This window comes from Ziziphus jujuba, chromosome 3 (genome assembly GCF_031755915.1).
Source record: "Ziziphus jujuba cultivar Dongzao chromosome 3, ASM3175591v1".
In the NCBI taxonomy this organism is placed as follows: domain Eukaryota; kingdom Viridiplantae; phylum Streptophyta; class Magnoliopsida; order Rosales; family Rhamnaceae; genus Ziziphus; species Ziziphus jujuba.
In genome coordinates, this window is record NC_083381.1 from 32002856 (window position 1) to 32022828 (window position 19973).

The 19973-nt window shown below is 34.6% G+C and overlaps 1 pseudogene; it reads left to right on the forward strand.

Moving 5' to 3' along the window:
* Positions 1-1064: 1064 nt before the first annotated feature.
* Positions 1065-19515, forward strand: LOC107434737 (uncharacterized; annotated as a pseudogene).
* Positions 19516-19973: the final 458 nt, after the last annotated feature.

Consider the following 19973-nt stretch of genomic DNA (forward strand, 5'->3'; position numbering starts at 1 on the left):
AAGGATTTTGGCAAAGAAATATCCCACCTTCCAAGTCAACTGTGTCTGCCTTGGCTATGTTAAAACCGACAAAAACTTCAATGCCGGAATCTTGCCAATAGAAGAAGGCGCCGCGAGTCCTGTGATGTTAGCCTTGCTGCCAAACGATGGTCCTTCTCGCCTCTTCTTTTTTGGGACGGAAGTGGCATCATTTTGATCTTTGGAGTCCGTTCTTAGATACATTATGTTGTTTGTGGAAGAGGGACTTTCTGATGTTGTTTTAGGCAGTATTCTGAATTCACTATCCAATAAAGCATTCACAAACTTTATTGTCACTACAGCACTGCCGCCATCCAACGACAAGTCGTCTGGCCTTTTATATGCATTGTGATTGGTTTCATGTTATATGTATGTGGGGAACCACAAAGCATTAATCATGGATTTTTTTTGTAATTTAAACTTTTTAGAGGTTGTATTTTCATGGAATTGAAATTGAAATTCATCAGCCAAAACCAATGTTATGTGAATATGTGATTGATTATCATCTATAAAAATAAAATAAAATAAAAAACAAAACAAAACAAAACAAAATGCAAAAGAAAATGTTATCTCTTTGAAAACATAATTTTTATTTTTAGTTGGGCTGAGCTCTGGCTTTTAAAGACCAATAGTAACATGAGACAATAAAAAAAAAAGTGAAATTGTAGAAAAAGAAAGTTTTTATAGTTTCTGTACCAAGTACTCTTATACAAGGGATTTTGAATAACTTCATGTAGTAGTATTTTGTTTTTTATTTTTTACTTTTTGGGTGTACACACACTATTCTCTGAATAATAGTTGATAAATTAACGTAATATAAAATATATGTGAAAAATATTTATTAAAACAGTGAGGTAAATTGTTATCTAAAATTTAACAAATAAATTGGATGAATCTAGTAACTTCCTGGCTGACATAATCAAGCGAGAAAAAACAAGAAAAAGAAAAAAGGGTGTAATACAGAGTTATTTAACATCATCGGTAACTTTATATTGCCGGTTTCTTTTGTTTACTTTTCAATTACTATATTCAAATTAAAAAAATATTTTTGACCCAAAAAAAAAAAAAAGGGAAATTTATTGGTATATTATAATTCCTGTTAATGCGTTTGGACATAGATCTTCTTTTAGTTTAGCCGAGGAAAAGAAAACCTCAAAACACAAACAGCCCAATCATCAATGGCTGAAGCTGCACAAAGGTTGTACTTCTTTGTTACTCCAATGGTCCATTTTAGTTTGCTTTTAACATCTCAATCACTCTCTTAGGACGTGTCTACTAACACCCATCTTTCATTTCCCCTGTTTGATTTTCCTACTCTTTTTTTAGTTTATTTTAATTTTATTTTTTTAATTTTTTAATTTGTTATTATTTTGGTTGGTCTGTCAGGTGTGCAGTAATAACAGGGGCAAACAAGGGGATTGGATTGGAAGCTGTGAAGCAGTTGGCCTCCAATGGAATCACTGTGGTTTTTACGGCTAGAAATGAAAAGAGGGGTCTTGAAGCTGTTGACAAGTTGAAAGAGTTTGAGCTTTCTGGTCAAGTTCTTTTTCATCAGCTTGATGTTGCTGACGCTGCCAGCGTTGCTTCTTTGGCAGATTTCATCAAAACCCAGTTTGGGAAACTTGATATATTGGTAATGATTTTTTAGGGTTGTTATTTTATCTTCTCACATCCATTGAACTTCTCTGTTTTTGGATTTTATCTTTTCTTCTCACACCCTCAGTACGGACAATATCTATGAAAAATTAAAAAAAAAAAAAAATTGCAAATTTGATTGGTTTCTAATATGTAAACAAACCCAAAATCCAGTTTTTGCCTTATTAAGTTCTCTTTTGTTTCTTTTGGTAATTTAAAATTATTAGAGTCTATTATTGGGTATGTAAAAGGCGATTTGTTCAATTGTTTAACTTTTTGGTTTGAAAGTTTAATCTTAGGGCTATCATTTCTATCTGGGGTTCTCTATCCTATCTCATATAATCCCACTAACTGCAACTTCAGAACCCCAAGAGTCTGATTTAACAATGATAAGACTTTTGGCTTGCTCTTTGACATGCTATTCATTCCACAATAATTTATTTATTTGCTTATTTTTTTGTTGTCTGTGTAAAGTTCTGCAATATTAAAGTTCCAAGCAAGAGGATTCCATTGAACTTGTTATTAGTTTCTGTCTAGCAATAGTGTTAGAAATGCAAATATATTTTGTTTCACAACTGTGGTTTTGTCTGTCTCTTATAGCCATATGTTTACTTGAAGTGAACTTTATGGTTATAATGTTTGAATTTCTATGTTTGCTAATATGATGAAATGTTGTTGGAATTCTGAACAGGTGAACAATGCAGGGGTTGCTGGAGTCAAAGTAGATGTTTCATTGTCATCGAAAGCTGCAGGAGTAAGTTTTTGACAAGTGATTATATGTTAAACTTGTAATGAAGATCATATGTTTCTTGCTTGTTTTTGGTTGCACTGGTAATCATAATTTATATGATTCATGTCAAGAGCAAGCAACTTGAAGGCTGCAAATTAAGCACCAATGTGCTGAATTGTTCTGTTCAGTTGTGTGTGTTTTCTTTTTTCTTTTTTCTTCTTTTTTGGGGGGGTGGGCGCGCAAGAGAATGGTCTCTTGGGGATTTAATACCATGCTAGGCATTGCCGGTTTGGGGTTCTAACTAACAGGCCTGTTCCCTGGACAAGGGAATTTCACCAACAGTTTTGATAAATCATTCAAGCTAGTAATTAAGGATAAGCATCTTTTTGTGGTTGGATAAGAAAATTGAGAGGCTGTGATGGTTTATCAAAAAAGTATGTCAAACTCCTTTGTACATGGAATGTTCTTTACAGCTATAATAAGATATAATTCTCTTCTTACTGTTCAGGGAGGTCACTGGCGTAAAACTATGGCTCAAACTTATGAGGTAGCGGAAGAATGCTTGCAAATAAATTATTATGGTGCTAAAAGGACAGCTGAAGCACTTATTCCTCTGCTCCAGTTTTCTGATTCTCCAAGAATTGTTAATGTCTCCTCTTCCTTTGGGCAGTTACAGGTATGAAAGTTACTTAGCCTTCCTTTAGAAATAAATTATCAGGATGCTGTAAACCTGTTTATGCTTGAATCAAGTTACTGATTTGGATTGGATTTGAACCTTGAACCTTGAGTTGGGAAGCAAGCAGATTATCCGAGTGATAGAACTCCATAAATTTTATTTTCAATCCTCTCAATGGTTGACCAATTTGAGTCTTATCAAACTACTGATAATTTTAAGTTAAACAACACTTTAATCCCCTGAACTTTCATACATTTTACGCTTTGCCTTCCAACCTATAGAAACTGTCACATTGTCCCATGATCCATTGTATTTTTTTCACATTAATCCAACTATATTTGTATATTAAATCTCATCAAAATTGAGGTGAGAGTTTGGGAGCAAAATGTGTAACAATGCATGGGGTTACAGTCTTTATTTACCCTAATTGTTTTGTCAGCCTTATGGAAAAATATTAACCCTTTATAAAATCGGAGCTATGTTTGGAATAAGTCGTTGGAGTTTATTCATTTTCTTTTCCTCTCATGTCCATTGTTTGATCAGCACATAAAAAATGATCGGTTGAAAGGAGTTTTTGGTGATGCTGAAAACCTTACAGAGGAGAGAATAGATGAGGTTTTGAGAGAGTTTCTAAAAGATTTCAAGGAAGGTTCACTAGAAAGCAAAAATTGGCCTCCTTTTATGTCTGCCTATACACTCTCAAAAGCAGCCATGAATGCCTATACAAGGGTTCTAGCCAACAAGTATCCCAGCTTCCGAATGAACTGTGTCTGCCCTGGCTATGTTAAGACCGACTTAAACTTCAATTCCGGAATCTTGCCTGTCGAAGAAGGTGCTGCAAGTCCTGTAAAGTTAGCCTTGTTGTCAAATGATGGCCCTTCTGGCCTGTTCTTTATCCGGTTGGAAGTGTCATCATTTTGAAATTTTGGAATCCATTATTCAAAACATTTTTTCTATGTAGAACTTTCTGTGAATTCTCTGACGATGTCGTTTTAGGCAGTTTTCTGAAGTAAATGAGCATGTAAACTTTTATTTTTTATTTTTTTAAAACTTTTATGAGGAGACTCATATTTAAGAACAGGTTGTTTCTTAAAGGGTTCTGACCTAGATTTGAACAAAACAGCATACCAAATGCATTTTTACAAGTAATTATTGGAAGCCAAAAAAAAAAATGTATGGACTAATATGTATGCTGTTGAAATAAATGGTCATGTCATTTATTTACCCCCGCCAAGGTCTTTTTATTACGATATTAGAAGAAAAAAAAATTAGGATGTTAGAAGGACAAATATTCCTATAGGATTGAAATTTTATTTATTTACTTATATGCATTGAGTTATATTAAAAATCTCAAATTGTAATTTAAAATTGTGAGGAAGATCAAAGTTCTCCATAAATAACTAAAACGGTAGTATCCAATAAAATTCCAAAATAAATACCACAACAATGCTAAAATATAAAAATCTTTTATATTTTCAAAAAACATAATAGGCTCTTTCTTTGGTATGAATCATGGTATATAATTAAAGGAAAAAAAAAAAAGAAAAAAAAAAAAAGCGCGTGCGCACACACACACAAAATGGGACATTCAGTTTTCTTGACAATTCTACTGTCTAAAGCAAACTTGTCACTTTCAAGAATTTTCTTTTGTTTAGTTTTCATTGTCCTTTTTGAGGTTAGGAAATTTCAAGTTGATATATGTTTACTAGAAGGAAAACAATATATAATTGAGTGTCAAAATCTTGAAAAGTACAAATCATACAGAAAATAAATAAATAAGACATAACAATAATAAGATTTAAATATAATATAAATTCTTTTACAATGGCCTGCATATTAAATCAGCTACGAATAGTCTTCTTTCGGTTAATCCAAGGAACAGAAACCTCAAACTGTTTATATATTCTTATTCTTGTTACTTAAACGATCCAAACGGTAACCCAATCAATAATGTCAGAAGCTACACAGAGGTTTGTACTTTCTTGTCACTCCAAAGGTCCATATAGTTTGCTTTGACATCTCATCCACTTCTTTTAGCCATGTCTACGACATTCGTCTTTTCATTTCCCCTGTTTTTCTGTTTTTGTCAGGTTTGCAGTTGTAACAGGAGCAAGTAAGGGGATTGGATTGGAAGCTGTGAAGCAGTTGGCCTCAACTGGAATCACTGTGGTGTTAACAGCTAGAGATGAAAAGTGAGGTCTTGGAGCTGTTGAGAAGTTGGAGTTTGAGCTTCCTGGTCAAGTTCTTTTTCATCAGCTTGATGTGGCTGACCTGCTGCCATTTCTTCTTTGGCACATTTCATCAAGGCCTAGTTTAGGAAACTTGATATCTTGGTATAGTTTTTTAGGGGTTTTTCTTCCCTAGAATTTTTCTTTTTATTGGGTTTCTCAGTCTCTCGCATCCACACAATATCTCATGAAAATAATAATAACAACACAGATTTAATGGTCTGTAATATACAAACAAACCCAAAATCCATTTTTTCCCTTCAAGGGTCTCTTTTTTGTTTCTTTTGGTAATTTTGAGTTTAATATTTGGCTATAAAGGCCACTTGTTTAGTTGTGCAACATTCTGGTGTGAAATTCAATTATTTGTGTTTCGGGTTCTCTCCCTTATCATTGGAACCTAAGAATTTGATATGATAAAAATGATAGAACCTTTGGAGTTTTGAAACTGTAGCCAGGCTTTCAAGAGGGTTTGAACTATAAAAGCATATATATAGCCCATCAACTTTATGCTAGATATTATATTATATCTTTTTTTTTTTTTTTTTTTTTTGGTTGGTGTAAAGTTCTGCACGGTATTGTTATGCAGGTTGAAGAAACAGTTGTTTATAATGCTTTATTTTTGGTGCAAGCTCACTTGACAAACATGTTTGTTAAACTGCATTTCGTTTGGTTTTAGCTAATTACTGGTTCACTAAATAGTTGTTGTTGTACCATCTAATCTTGAACCTTACTGAATTGTTTAATGGAAGCGTGGCTTTGCAGATTTCATTGCATTTGTCAGTTGTCTTATCTCTGAGTTGCTGTGTTTTGTTTATACGATAAAATAGTAATTAAATGTCAGGAGTTCTGCACAGGTGAACAATGCTGGGGTAAATGGAGTGATGGTAGATGTTGATGCATTTGACGGTATAGTTTTCGTTGTTTGATTGCAATTTATTTGTGAATCTTAATTAACATAGGTCCAACCAAGAGCTAGCAATTTCAATCTTGGAACATGAAAACCATGCTAGGCATTGCTATAATGAGATATAATGAGAATGGTCTCTTGGGAAGTTAATACCATGCTATGCATTGAAGGTTTTGGCCTTTGGGGTTCTAACTAACAGGCCTGTTCCGTGGATAAGGGAATTTCATAGACATTTTTGGTAAATCATTTAAACTGTTAATTAAGGATAAGCATCCATTCACAGTTGGATAAGAAAATTGAAAGGCTATGATGGTTTGTCAAAAAGGTATGTTAAATTCCTTCCACGTTCTTTATAACTATAATAAGTTATAATTCTCTTCATGCTGTGCAGAAAGTGAGTGGAGAAAAACAATGACTCAAACTTATGAGTTAGCTGAAGCAAGCTTGCAGATAAACTATTATGGTGCTATAAGGACAGCTGAAGCTCTTATTCCTCTTCTCTAGCTTTTTGAATCCCCAAGAATTGTTAATGTTTCCTCTACCATGGGGAAGTTGCAGGTATGGAAGCTAACTTGGTCTTTCTTTAGAAAAGTGGAATCTTACTTTGCTCTATAATCAATGTATGCTTGAAACAAGTGTTGATGGAGCTTGCTGAATTGTATATTTTGTAATGAAAAATGATGATAACTTGAGAGAAAAGAAAGTTAGAGGAGAGTAAGAACGAAGGCTCCTTGTATATTTCATTCTTTGCAATATATATATAAAACAAAATGTTTTGCTTACATCATAAATGTGATAATTGCAATTTGTTATGAAAAAACATAAATCTGTATTTTTCTCTTTCTCACACTTTCACACTGTCATCCTTCTAGTTTGTTCTATAACACGTGGCATGTGAGCCACTGTGAAGTACACCTGTAAGCCTCCTTTTGTCCATATTTGCCTTAGCCTCCATGTCAGCACAGCAGGTTATATTCCAACACTCCCCTGTAACCTCTGTGCTGAAACAACTCCAAGTTTTGCCCTCAAATAATTGAATCTATCCCTTGGTAATGATTTGGTAAATATGTCTGCAAGTTGTTCTTTGGAAGCACAATATGTCAAATCTAAATTCCATCCTGCAAGGCCTCTTTGATGAAGTTATATCGCCTGTCAATGTGCTTGGTTTTCTGGTGGAAGACTGGATTCTTAGTGATGGCAATGGCTGAGGTATTATCACAGTGGAGAGGTGTAGCTTCCACTTGCATTTCACCAAAATCTTCCAACACAAACCGAAGCCAAATTGCCTGTGCAGTTGCTTTTGAGGCACTTATGTATTTTGCCTCAGCTGTAGAAAGTGCTACACAATTTTGTTTAACCGAGGCCCATGAAAACACTCCACTTCCAAAACTAAAAGCATATCCAGATGTGCTTTTCATATCATCCACAGAACCACTCTAATCACTGTCACAATATCCTACCAAAACAATTTGTTTTCCCTTGACATATTCTATTCCATAGTCTAAGGTACCTTTGACATACCTTAATACTCTTTTTGCTATACCAAGATGCTTCTTTGTGGGACAATGCATGAACCTTGCTAGTAGACTTGCAGCAAACATGATATCTGGTCTTGTAGCTGTCAGGTATAGAAGGCTTCCCACTACCTTTCGATACATCTCTTCATCTGCAGCTCCACTTCCATCTTCCTTGCTGAGTTTCTCATTTGCAGCTAATGGTGTGAGAACTGGATTACAATCAGTTAAGCCAAACTTGTTCAGCAATGCAGAAGCATATTTCTTCTGGTGCACGAAAATACTGGACCTTGTTTGTATTGCTCCCATTCCAAGGAAATGATGTAGCAGTCCCAAGTCTGTCATTTCACACCTTTTCATCATATCTTCCTTAAACCAATGCAACATTTCATTATCATTTCCTGTTTACACTATGTCGTCAACATATATGGCTGCAATGAGTATTCCTTCTCCCCTGGTTTTTGTATAGAGAGTGGCCTCATTTTGACTCTTCTGAAAGCCACCCTCACTGAAATATGCATCAATCTCACTATACCAGGCTCGAGGGGCCTGTTTCAATCCATATAAGGCCTTGTGGAGTTTATACACTTTATCCTCATGCCCTTCAACAACAAAACCAACTGGTTGTTCTACATAGACCTCCTCTTGCAGCACACCAATTAGAAAGGCTGATTTAACATCAAGCTGGTATAATTTCCAGCTTTTGTGGGCTGCTAGAGCAATCAAGGTCCTAATAGTGTCAAGTCTTGCAACAGGGGCAAAAGTTTCATTAAAGTCCACTCCTGGTTTCTATCCATACCCTTTAGCCACTAACCTTGCCTTGTTCTTCTAAACTGAGCCATTGAGATTCAGTTTGGTCTTGTATACCCATTTGACACCAATGACAGGCTTATCTGCTGGTCTACTCACCAACTCCCAAGTTTTATTTTTCTCAATCATTTTCAACTCTTCTGTCATTGCATTGATCTAGGACTGATCTTGTGCTGCCTCATTGTAGTCTCCAGGTTCAATGATGCAATTGTTGCATTTTGCTAGAATATCAGTCAAACTCCTTCATTTGACTAGTGTATGATCAAATTCAGCATGCATTTCACTGGTTTCAGTGTGTATAGAGTTCATGCCAATGCTCCTAGGTGTACTCGAAATGTTCCTGCTGCTGCTTGTAATTTCTCTTGAATTATGCACACCTTGTGCTGATTTTCCTGGTGTATAGTAAGCATCTTCGAATGCTGAGTGCACTTCTTCTGAGGCTTTACCATCATCCTTGGTTACTGAAATTAACCTTCCTCCATCATTTCTCTTATCTTCCTTCCAATCCCATGAATTTGCTTCATCAAAGACAACATCCCTTGATAAAATCAATCTTTTAGCTATAGGATCAAATATCCTATACCCCTTCTCACAGGTTCCATAGCCAACAAAGATTCCTTTTACACTTTTGGAATCCAACTTTTGCCTTGTCTCAGCTGGCACATGAACATAACAAATGGTTCAAAAAAATTTCAAATGTCCTACACCAGGTTTTCTTCCACTGTAAGCTTCAAAAGGTGTCACTCCATTCAAAGCTTTAGTGGGGCACCTGTTTAACAGATACACAGCTGTATGAACAGCCTCTCTCCACAGATAATATGGCATTTGTTTCTCATGTAGCATGGCCTTGGCCATTTCAACAACCACTTGATTTTTTCTTTCAGCCACCCCATTCTGTTGAGGGGTGTAGGCCATGGTCATTTGCCTTTGAATTCGCTCAGATTCACAGAATTTTATAAACTCTGCAGATAGAAATTCTCCTCCTCTATCACTTCTTAAACACTTAATTTTAAAACTACTTTGCAGCTCAACCATGGCTTTGAATTTATTAAAACAGATAAAGGCTTCAGATTTGTTCCTTAGAAAGTACACCCAAACCATGCGTGTACATCATCTACAAATAACATAAAATACCTCTTTCCAGCTAGTGTCTCTGTCTGCATGGGTCCACACAAATCAGTATGAACCAGTTGTAGTGGTTGATTTGCTCTCCATGCACCATTCTTTTGGAAAACTTTTCTATGCTGCTTTCCAAATTGGCAACCTCCACAAACCTTCATTATTTCTCCAAGCTTTGGTAATCCCAAAACCATATCCTTCCTCTTTAGTTCAAGTAAGGCATTCAAATGAAGATGTCCCATTCTTTTGTGCCAGATTTCCACACTGAGTTGAGCTTGAACTCTTAATGCAACCTGCTCACTCGATGTCATAGTTAGTGGATAGCAACGATTTGTCTTTGTTTTGACTTTCACAACCAGATTATCCAATGCAGGGCCATCATACACATGACACATTCCACCACCAAATATCAAATAATAGCCATGCTCATCCATTTGACCAACACTCAACAGGTTTTCCTTCAAAACAGGTAAGTATAGTACCTCTTTGATATGTCTTTTTCCCTTGTCAGTGTCAATCACAAGTGTACCTTTCCCAGCTATGTTCTCTAGTGTTCCATTAGGCATTTGAACCCTTCCAAACAAATTTCTCTTCACATCAATCAATAAATTGATATTTCCTGTCATATGGTTGCTGCAGCCACTGTCTATGTACCATTCACTCCTTTTGCTTGAGCCACCAGTCTCACTAGCTGCATAAAACATATTCCTGTCAATTCCAGCTGATTTGTACAGTTGGCTTTCTGCACATTTCTTCCAATTGTACATTCCCTTGCCCAATGTTTGAACCTGTCACAATTATAGCATTTTGGCTTGCCTTTAAACCTACATTCCCTAAAATGGTATTTACCACAGATTTTACATTGTGGTTTTGAATTGTCCTGACTGCCTCCAACCTGCCATCTATTTCCCCCGTGAACAGTGTTTACAGCATGTGTGTTTGTCATTTGAGCTCCATGAACCCTTTGCTGAAATTTCTGTTTAGGTTCCCATTTCTTCTCTTTTGAAGACCATAACCTTTGAAACTTAGCTACATTTGCTTGTGTTACTCCCTTGTTTTGTATTTTGGAACCCACAGATAATGTAGAGAATGCTTTCTCTGTGGACTCAGTAACTTGCAGGTCAAGTCTCTGCTCTTGACTCTTCAAAATTGCAATGACTTCTTGAAAGTCCACCGATGTCAAATCCTTAGTATTTTCTATCACCAAACAGATAGGTTCATATGCTTTTGTTAAGCTGATTAATACTTTTTGAACCATTCTTTCATTTGACAGTGTTTCTCCAAACGTTTTCATCTGGTTTATTAGATCATTTAGTCTTGTAAGGTAATTAGACAGTGTTTCATCATCCTTCATCTTGGTGTATTTGAATTCTCTCCTTAAACTTTGAAATTTCACAGATCTTACCTGATCTCCACCATGGAATTCTTTGTACAAAAGCTCCCAAGCTTCTTTTGAAGTCTCTGCATGTGCTATCCTTGGGAAAATTTGGTTAGTAACAGCACCTTGAATAATCCCCAAAGCTTTTGCATCCTTCATATACAACTCCATCAGCTGTTCATCATCTTCACTTGTTGAGCCTCCTTCAGTTTCACTTTTCCCCTTCAGCTTCCCAGCAGCAATTGGAATGCCTTTCTCCACAAATTTCCAAAGCCCAAAGGATTTGAAAATGATGATCATCTTGATTCTCCAGAATTCATAGTTCTCCCCTGAAAATATTGGGGCCCTTACTTCAGGTCCAGCCATTGATGCTTTAGATCTGAAGTTCTAGCCTATACTCTTCAATCGAGCTCAGATGAGCTCTGTTTCTGTTTGTCTGTCTTTTTTTTTTTTTTTTTTTTTTTTTTTTTTTTTTAAATTAAAAACAAACACAGTGTTTACTCCCAACTCAGATTTAACCCTGCTCTGATACCATGTTGATGGAGCTTGCTGAATTGTATATTTTGTAATGAAAAATGATGATAACTTGAGAGAAAAGAAAGTTAGAGGAGAGTAAGAACGAAGGCTCCTTGTATATTTCATTCTTTGCAATATATATATATATAAAACAAAATGTTTTGCTTACATCATAAATGTAATAATTGCAATTTGTTATGAAAAAACATAAATCTGTATTTTTCTCTTTCTCACACTTTCACGCTCTCATCCTTCTAGTTTGTTCTATAACACGTGCATGTGAGCCACTGTGAAGTACACCTGTAAGCCTCCTTTTGTCCATATTTGCCTTAGCCTCCATATCAGCACAGCAGGTTATATTCCAACAACAAGTTCTTTATTTGGTTTCAATTTGAACCTTGAGTTGGTAAAAATGCAGATGATCTATGTTAAAAAGCATAACAAAATTTTATACCCAGTCCTCTCAATGGTTGACCAATTTGAGTATTTATAGAACCTTTAAAGAAGTTTTTAAGGTAAGTAACAATTTGCTCTCCTGAATTTCATAAACTACTGAAACTAACGCACTGCCCCAACAAACCATTTTTTCTTTGTCATATCAGTCCAGCTATGCAATATTGTGGTATGAATTTTGCAAAATTTGTTAGACAATGGATAAAAATGAAAATGAGTTGAATACATAAGGTTCTAAATATTACGTTTATATCATTAATTTCATCAAGATTGTATGTAAAAATGCATGATTGGATTCTTATGAAAAAGAATAATAGTTCAGGGGAGAGAGCGTTTTCTAGTTTTGGAGACAAAAGGAAAACTGTGCAACAGTTAAGGGGGTGAATTATTAGTTATCTAAATTTTAATGCCAATTTAATGGCAAAACACAAACCATTGATAAAAGTGAAAGTTATGTTTGGAATGAGTAGTTTTTGCTGATTAGTTTTTCTCTCATGTTGTTTTAGCACTTAAAAGATGATTGGGCAAAAGGAGTTTTTAGTGATGTTGAAAGCCTAACAGAGGAGAGAATAGATGAGGTTCTGGCAGAGTTCCAAAAAGATTTGAAGGAAGGGTCACTAGAAAGCAAAAACTTGCCAACTTCTTTATCTGCCTATATGGTATCAAAAGCAGCCACCAATGCTTATACAAGGTGTCTAGCAAGGAAGTATCCCAGCCTCCGAATTAACTGTGTCTGCCCTGGCTATGTCAAGACCGACATCAATTCCAATTCTGGCATCTTGTCTGTCAAAGAAGGCGCTGCAAGTCCTGTGAAGTTAGCCTTGCTGCCAAAATAATGGCCCTTCTGGCCTGTACTTTATTCAGCCAGACGTGGTACCATTTTGATCTTTGGAATATGTTGTCCCATAGAATTTTTTGTTTTGTGGGAGGGATTTTCTGATAAATTTTTTCTCTGATGTTGTTGCGTTTTGGCCAGCATGCTGTATCTCTATGTAATTTTAGCATTTGCAAACTTTATGTTGCACAATAAAAATTTTATCTGTCATTTGTAGCCATATGTTTACTGGAGGTGAACTTTATGGTTATATAATAGGGAGAAAAAAAATCTTTAACCGACTACTGTTACAGTTTATGTGATTGTTTATATGATGAAATATTGTGGGAATTCTGAGCTGGTGAACAATGCAGGGGTTAGTGGCGTGAAAGTAGATGTTTCATCATCTTTGAAAGCAGATGCTGGAGCAGGTTTTCGAAGAATGATGTAAGCGTTAAACATCGTATCTTTTTCTTGTTTGCTCTTGGTTTAATTGGTAATCATAATACATATGATTCATGTCAAGCGCAGGCAACTCAAAGGCTGCAAATTAAGCGCCAATGTGCTGAATTGTTCTGTTCAGTTCTGTTTTTTTTCTTTTTTTTCTTTTGGTCCAAGAGGATGGTCTCTTGGGAATCTAATACCATGCTAGGCGTTGCAGGTTTTGGGGTTCTAACTAACAGGCCTCTTCCCTGGACAAGGGAATTTCACTAACATTTTTGATAAATCATTCAAGCTATTAATTAAGGACAAGCATCTATTCATGGTTGGATAAGAAAATTGAAAGGCTATGATGGTTTATCAAAAAGGTATGTCAAATTCCTTTGTACATGGAGTGTTCTTTACAGCTTTAATAAGATATAATTCTCTTCTTACTGTTCAGGAAGCTCATTGGAGGAAAACCATCGCTCAAAACATATGAGGTAGCGGAGGAATGCTTGGAAATAAACTATTATGGTGCTAAAAAGGCCAGCTGAAGCACTTATTCCTCTGCTCCGGTTTTCTTATTCTCCAAGAATTGTTAATGTCTTGTCTTCCTTCGAGAAGTTACAGGTATGAAAGTTGCTTAGCCTTCCTTTTGAGGTAATTATCAGTATGCCATAAAACCTGTTTATGGTTGAATCAAGTTACTGATTTGGATTGTGTTTCAACCTTGAACCTTCAGTTGGGGAGAAAGTAGATGATCTAAGTTACAAAACACAATAAAAATTATTTCCAGTCCTCTCAATGGTTGACCAATTTGAGTCTTATCAAACTACTAATAATTTTTAAGTTAAACAGTACTTTAATCCCCTGAACTTATCACACATTTTGCTCTTTGCCTTTCTACCTAGGAAACTGTCACATCGTGCCATGAACCATTGTTTTTTTTTTTTGGTCACATTAATCTAACTGTGTTTGTATGTTTAATTTCATCACAATTAAGGTGAGAGAGTTTTTATAGGTTTGGTAGCAAAATGTGTAACAATGCTCGGGAGTAAAGTGTTTATTTACCCTAATTGTTTTGTCGGGTCAGCCTTATAGAAAATTATTAACCCTACATAAAATCAGAGCTATATTTGGAATAAGTAGTTGGAGCTTATTCGTTTTTATTCCTCTTATGCTGGTTGTTGGGAGAGTTTCTAAAAGATTTCAAGGAACGTTCACTAGAAAGAAAAACTGGCCTACTTTTGTGTCTGCCTATACACTTTCTAAAGCAGCTATGAATGCCTATACAAGAGTTCTAGCCACAAGTATCCCAGCTTCTGAATCAACTGTGTCTGCCCTGGCAATGTCAAGACCAATTTAAACTTCAATTCCGGAATCTTGCCCGTCGAAGAGGGTGATGCAAGTGCTGTAAAGTTAGCCTTGCTACCAAATGATGGTCCTTCTGGCCTCTTCTTTATCTGGTCGGAAGTTTCATCATTTTGAAATTTTGAAATCCGTTCTTTGTAACAATTTTTTTCTGTGGAACTTTGTGTGAATTCTTTGATGCTGTTGGTTTAGGCTGTATTCTGAAGTCTATTTAAAATGAGCATGTAAACCATATATGTATATATATTTTAGAACTTTTATGAAGAGAGTTCGATTTCAGAACAGGTTGTTTGTTAAAGTTTCAAGATGAGACATCGACTTTCTGACCAAGATTTGAACAAAACAGCATACCAACCAAATGCATTTTTACAGGTAATTGTTGGAAGCCATTAATAATGTAAGGACTAATATATATGCTATTGAAATAAATGGTCATGTTATTTATTCACAAAAAAAAAAGAAAAAAAGAAAGAAAAAAAAGGGAATTGTCATGTTATTAGAATATTAGAAGAAAAAAAGAAATATTAGGATATTAGAAGGACAAATAATCCTATTAGATTGAAATTTTATTTATTCATTTATCTGTATTCAGTCATACCAAAAAGCTCAAATTTATAATTTAAAATTGTGATGAAGAAAAAAATTCTCCGTAAATAACTAAACAGGCAGTATTCAATAAAACTTTAAAATATTATTTTTTATTATTATATTTTAATCAAAGAACAGAGTAGTCTTTTTCTTTGGTATGAATCATGGTACGGTGTATAATAAAAATCTTGCCCAAGTGCACTTTTCATTATTTTTCATTATTATTTGTTAAATTGGATATATTACATTGCTTATTTTTTAAGTTTTTTTTAATTATAATTAGATATTTTTATTAAATTATAAAAATATAAACACAAAAATATTCTATTATAATAAAAAAAATTTCAAAAATCTGCAGTGTAATATATTCTTTTTGAAAATAGGAATACACACATACAAAAAGTAATATTTTTCATTATCATTTATGAAATTACGCACGCACACACGCAATCAAAATGGAAAAGTCAATTTTGCTGACATTCCACTATCTCCAGAAAACTTAGAAAAAAATTCAGTTTTGTTGACATTCTAGAAATTCAGTTTTGTTGGCATTCTATTGTCTCCAGAAAACTTAGTCTTCTTTTGTGTACTTTAGAAAAAAACAAAAAATCTCCGTAAATAACTAAAAAAACAATAATTGTATGTTAAAGTCTTGATGCGTACAAATCATTTTATGGTGAGCAAGCACTTTAATAGAGAGCCACCGAAGCACAGAAAATAAGTAAATAAGACAAAACAATAATAAGATTTAAATATAATATAATTTTTTATTTTTTTATTTTTTTATACTATGCTTAAAAGAATATAAAATCCAAGGAAAGAAACCTCAAACTCTATAAATATAGTTATTCTTGATCCTTAAAACAATTCAAACTGTAAGCCAAATTCATTTAAAAAAATCGAAACTATAACCAAGGCAACAATGTCGGAAGCTACACAGAGGTTTGTACTTTCTTCTTACTACGTTGGCCCATATAGTTTTGCTTTTAACATCTCCATAACTCCCTTTAGCCATGTTTATAACACCTATCTTTTCATTCCCTTTGTTCGATTTCTTGCATTTTGGTTTTGTTTTGTTTTTAATTTTGTTATTATTCTGGTCTGTCAGGTTTGCGGTGGTAACAGGAGCAAATAAAGGGATGGGATTGGAAGCTGTGAAGCAGTTGGCCACCAATGGAATCACTGTCGTTTTAACAGCTAGAGATGAAAAGAGAGGTCTTGAAGCTGTTGAGAAGTTGAAGGAGTATGAGCTTTCAGGTCAAGTGCTTTTTCATCGGCTTGATGTGACTGACCCTGCTAGTGTTGCTTCTTTGGCACATTTCATCAAGACCCAATTTGGGAAACTTGATATCTTGGTATGATTCTTGAGGGGTTTTTCTTCTATTGAACTTTTTTGTTTCATGTATCTTTTCTTCTCACTCTTTCACATGCAAAAAATCGAACGGTGAATTTGGCATCCTCCTTCATCATAAAAAATCCTGTAGATCTAGAAAATAGAAAACATCCTTATAAAGCCTTTGGATGCTGACGTGGCCCTGCTCAAAGACTCAAGTTAGAAGAGAAAATTTGGATGCCAAGGCTATTAATGTTGTTATATCGTGTCATGCCATCGTACCTTAATTGAGATGCATTATTATGAGGTTAAGGAAACTGATCCCAAACTCTAATGGGCTGAATCACAGGGTCAAATAAGGCAATTAGGGGAATGTTTTGATACACTCCACAATAACAACACAGATTTGATAATATGCAAACAAACCCAAAATCAAGTTTTCCATTTTAAGGGTCTATTTTTTGTTTCTTTTTGGTAACTTTAAATTTATTATATGGTATAAAGGCCAGTTGTTCAGTTGTTCCACGTTCTGGTGTGAAGTTTAATAATTTCTGTCCTGTGTTCTCGTCCATATTGATTTACTCCCACAAGCTGCAATATCATAACCCCAGAATTTGATATGATAAAAATGATAGGATTTTTGGAGTTTTGAAAACTGTAGGCAGGCCTTCTCTTTGGCTTCCAAGAAAGAAGGTTTCAACTTTAGGCGTATATATAGCCCATCAATTATATGCAAGATGTAATATATATCTGAATTTTATTTTACTTTACTTTTGTATGTCTAAAGTTTTGCACTCTATTGTTTTCTCAGGTTGGAGAAATAGTTGTTTATAATGCTTTATTTCTGCTATAAGATCACTTGACAAACATGTTTGTGAAACCATGTTTGATTTGGTTTTAGCTAATAACTAATTCACTAAACATTTGTTGTTGTACCATCTACTCTTGAATATTACTGAATTGTTAGATGGAAGTGTGGCGCTGCAGATTTCATTGCATTTGTTAATTGTCTAATCTATTATGTTTTGTTAATATGATAAAATAGTAATGATGCGTTGGGAATTCTGCACAGGTGAACAATGCAGGGGTTTTTGGAGTGAGCGTAGATGTTGATGCATTTGTATTATTGATGAAAGCAGATAATAGAGTAAGTGTTTGTTGACTGATTTAATTGACGGTATAGTTTTCGTTGTTTGATTGCAATTTGTTTGTGAATCCTTATTAACACAGTTCTAACCAAGAGGTAGCAATTTCAATGCTGCAAAGTGAAAATGTGCTGACTTCTTCTGTTTTTGTTGCGTTTTTGCCAAGAGACTGGTTTCTTGGAATATGAAAACCATGATAGGCATTGAAGGTTTTTGGGTTAGAGGTTTACAACGATCATGAGATATAATAAGAATGGTCTCTTTGGAATTAAATACCATCCTAGGCTTGAAGGTTTTTGGGTTCTAACTAACAGGCTTGTTCCATGGACATGGGAATTTCACAGACATTTTTGATAAATCATTCAAGCTATTAATGTAAACATCCATTCACTGTTGGAGAAGAAAATTGAAAGGTTACGATGATTTATCAAAAAGGAATATTAAATTCCTTGGTACATGTAGCGTTCTTTATAACTTCTATAAGATATAATTCTCTTTGTACTGTGCAGGAACGTGATTGGAGAACAGCAACGACTCAAACTTATGAGCTAGCTGAAGAATGCTTGCAGATAAATTACTATGGTCCTAAAAGGATAACTGAAGCACTTATTCCTCTTCTCCAGCTTTCTGATTCCCCAAGAATTGTTAATGTTTCCTCTTCCATGGGGAAGTTACAGGTATGGAAGCTAACTTAGCCAAAAATGGTTTCTTAATTTGCTCTGTAATCTATGTACGCTTAAATTAAGTTATTCATTTCGTTTCAATTTGAACCTTGAGTTGGTAAAGTTGCAGATGATCTATGTTACCAAACATAACAAAATTTTATACCCAGTCCTTTTAATGGTTGACCAATTTTAGTCTTTATAGAACTATAAAAAATTTTTTAAGGTAAATATTTATTCCCCTGAATTCCCTTAACTACTGAAACTGACACACTGTCCCCATGAATAATTGTTTCTTAGACACATCAGTCCAGTTATGCTATTTTGTCTTATGAATTTTGCAAGATTTGAATTACACAGTGGATAAAAATGATAATAAAGTTTTAAAATTTGTTGAATTATATTTATATTTTATCAAGTTTATATGTCAAAATGCTAGATTGGATTTTTATGAAAAGGAAATAATAGTTCAGGGGAGAGAGTGTTTTCTAGTTTTGGGGACAAAATGAAAAAGGCGTGCCGTTAAGGGGGTGAAGTAATAGTTATCTCTTTTTTTCTTTTATGTCAACACACAAACCATTGATATAATTGAAGTTATGTTCGGAATGAATAGTTTTGCTAATTAGGTTTTTTTTTTTTTTTTTCTCATGTTGTTTTAGCTTTTAGAAAATGATTGGGCAAAAGGAATTTTTAGTGATGTTGAAAGCCTCACAGAGGAGAGAATAGATGAGGTTTTGAGAGAGTTCCTAAAAGATTTCAAGGAAGGTTCACTAGAATGTAAAAATTGGCCAACTTCTGCCTCCGCCTACATAGTATCGAAAGCAGCCGTGAATGCTTATACGAGGACTCTAGCCAAGAAGTTTCCTAGCTTCCGAATCAACTGTGTCTGCCCTGGCTATGTCAAGTCTGACTTCAACTTCAATACCGGCACCTTATCTGTCGAAGAAGGTGCTGCAAGTCCTGTGAAGTTGGCCTTGCTGCCAAATGATGGCCCTTCTGGCCTTTTCTTTTTCCGATCAGAAGTGTCATCTTTTTAAAATTTTGGGATCCATTGCTCGAGACATTTTTTTTCTGTGGAATTTTATGTGAACTCTTTGATGATGTGTTAGGCAGTATTCTAAATTCTCTCTTAACGGGCATGTAAACTTTTATGATTTTAGAAAACTTCTATTAATAAGACTCGGATTTCACGACAGGTTGTTTTGTATAGTTTCAAGAGAAGACATCTATTTTCTCACGATGATGTGAACAAACACAGCATACCAAATACATTCTTAGAAGTAACTACTGGAAGCAATAAAAAATGCATGGGCTCATATATATGTTGTGATTCATTGACCATGAAAAACACAAACAACAAACATTAAGAATAAAGGAAAAAAAAAAAAAAAAACACTAAAAGGTTGAGAAGAAAAGATGTACTATTATTTCTCAATGAAATTAATACATAAAACCTTCTCTCAAAGCTCTCCCTGAGTCTTTAAAATTTTTTTGTTATCTGCATAATACAAGACTGAAAACATAACACCTATTTATAGGGTTATAAAGTTGTCTTTTTTACAAACAACTTAGCTATCAAGTAAAACTTTAATGGGCTTAGCTTTGGGAGTTAAGTTGGACACCAAATTTTCTCCCTCTAGTTGTATTTCAAAA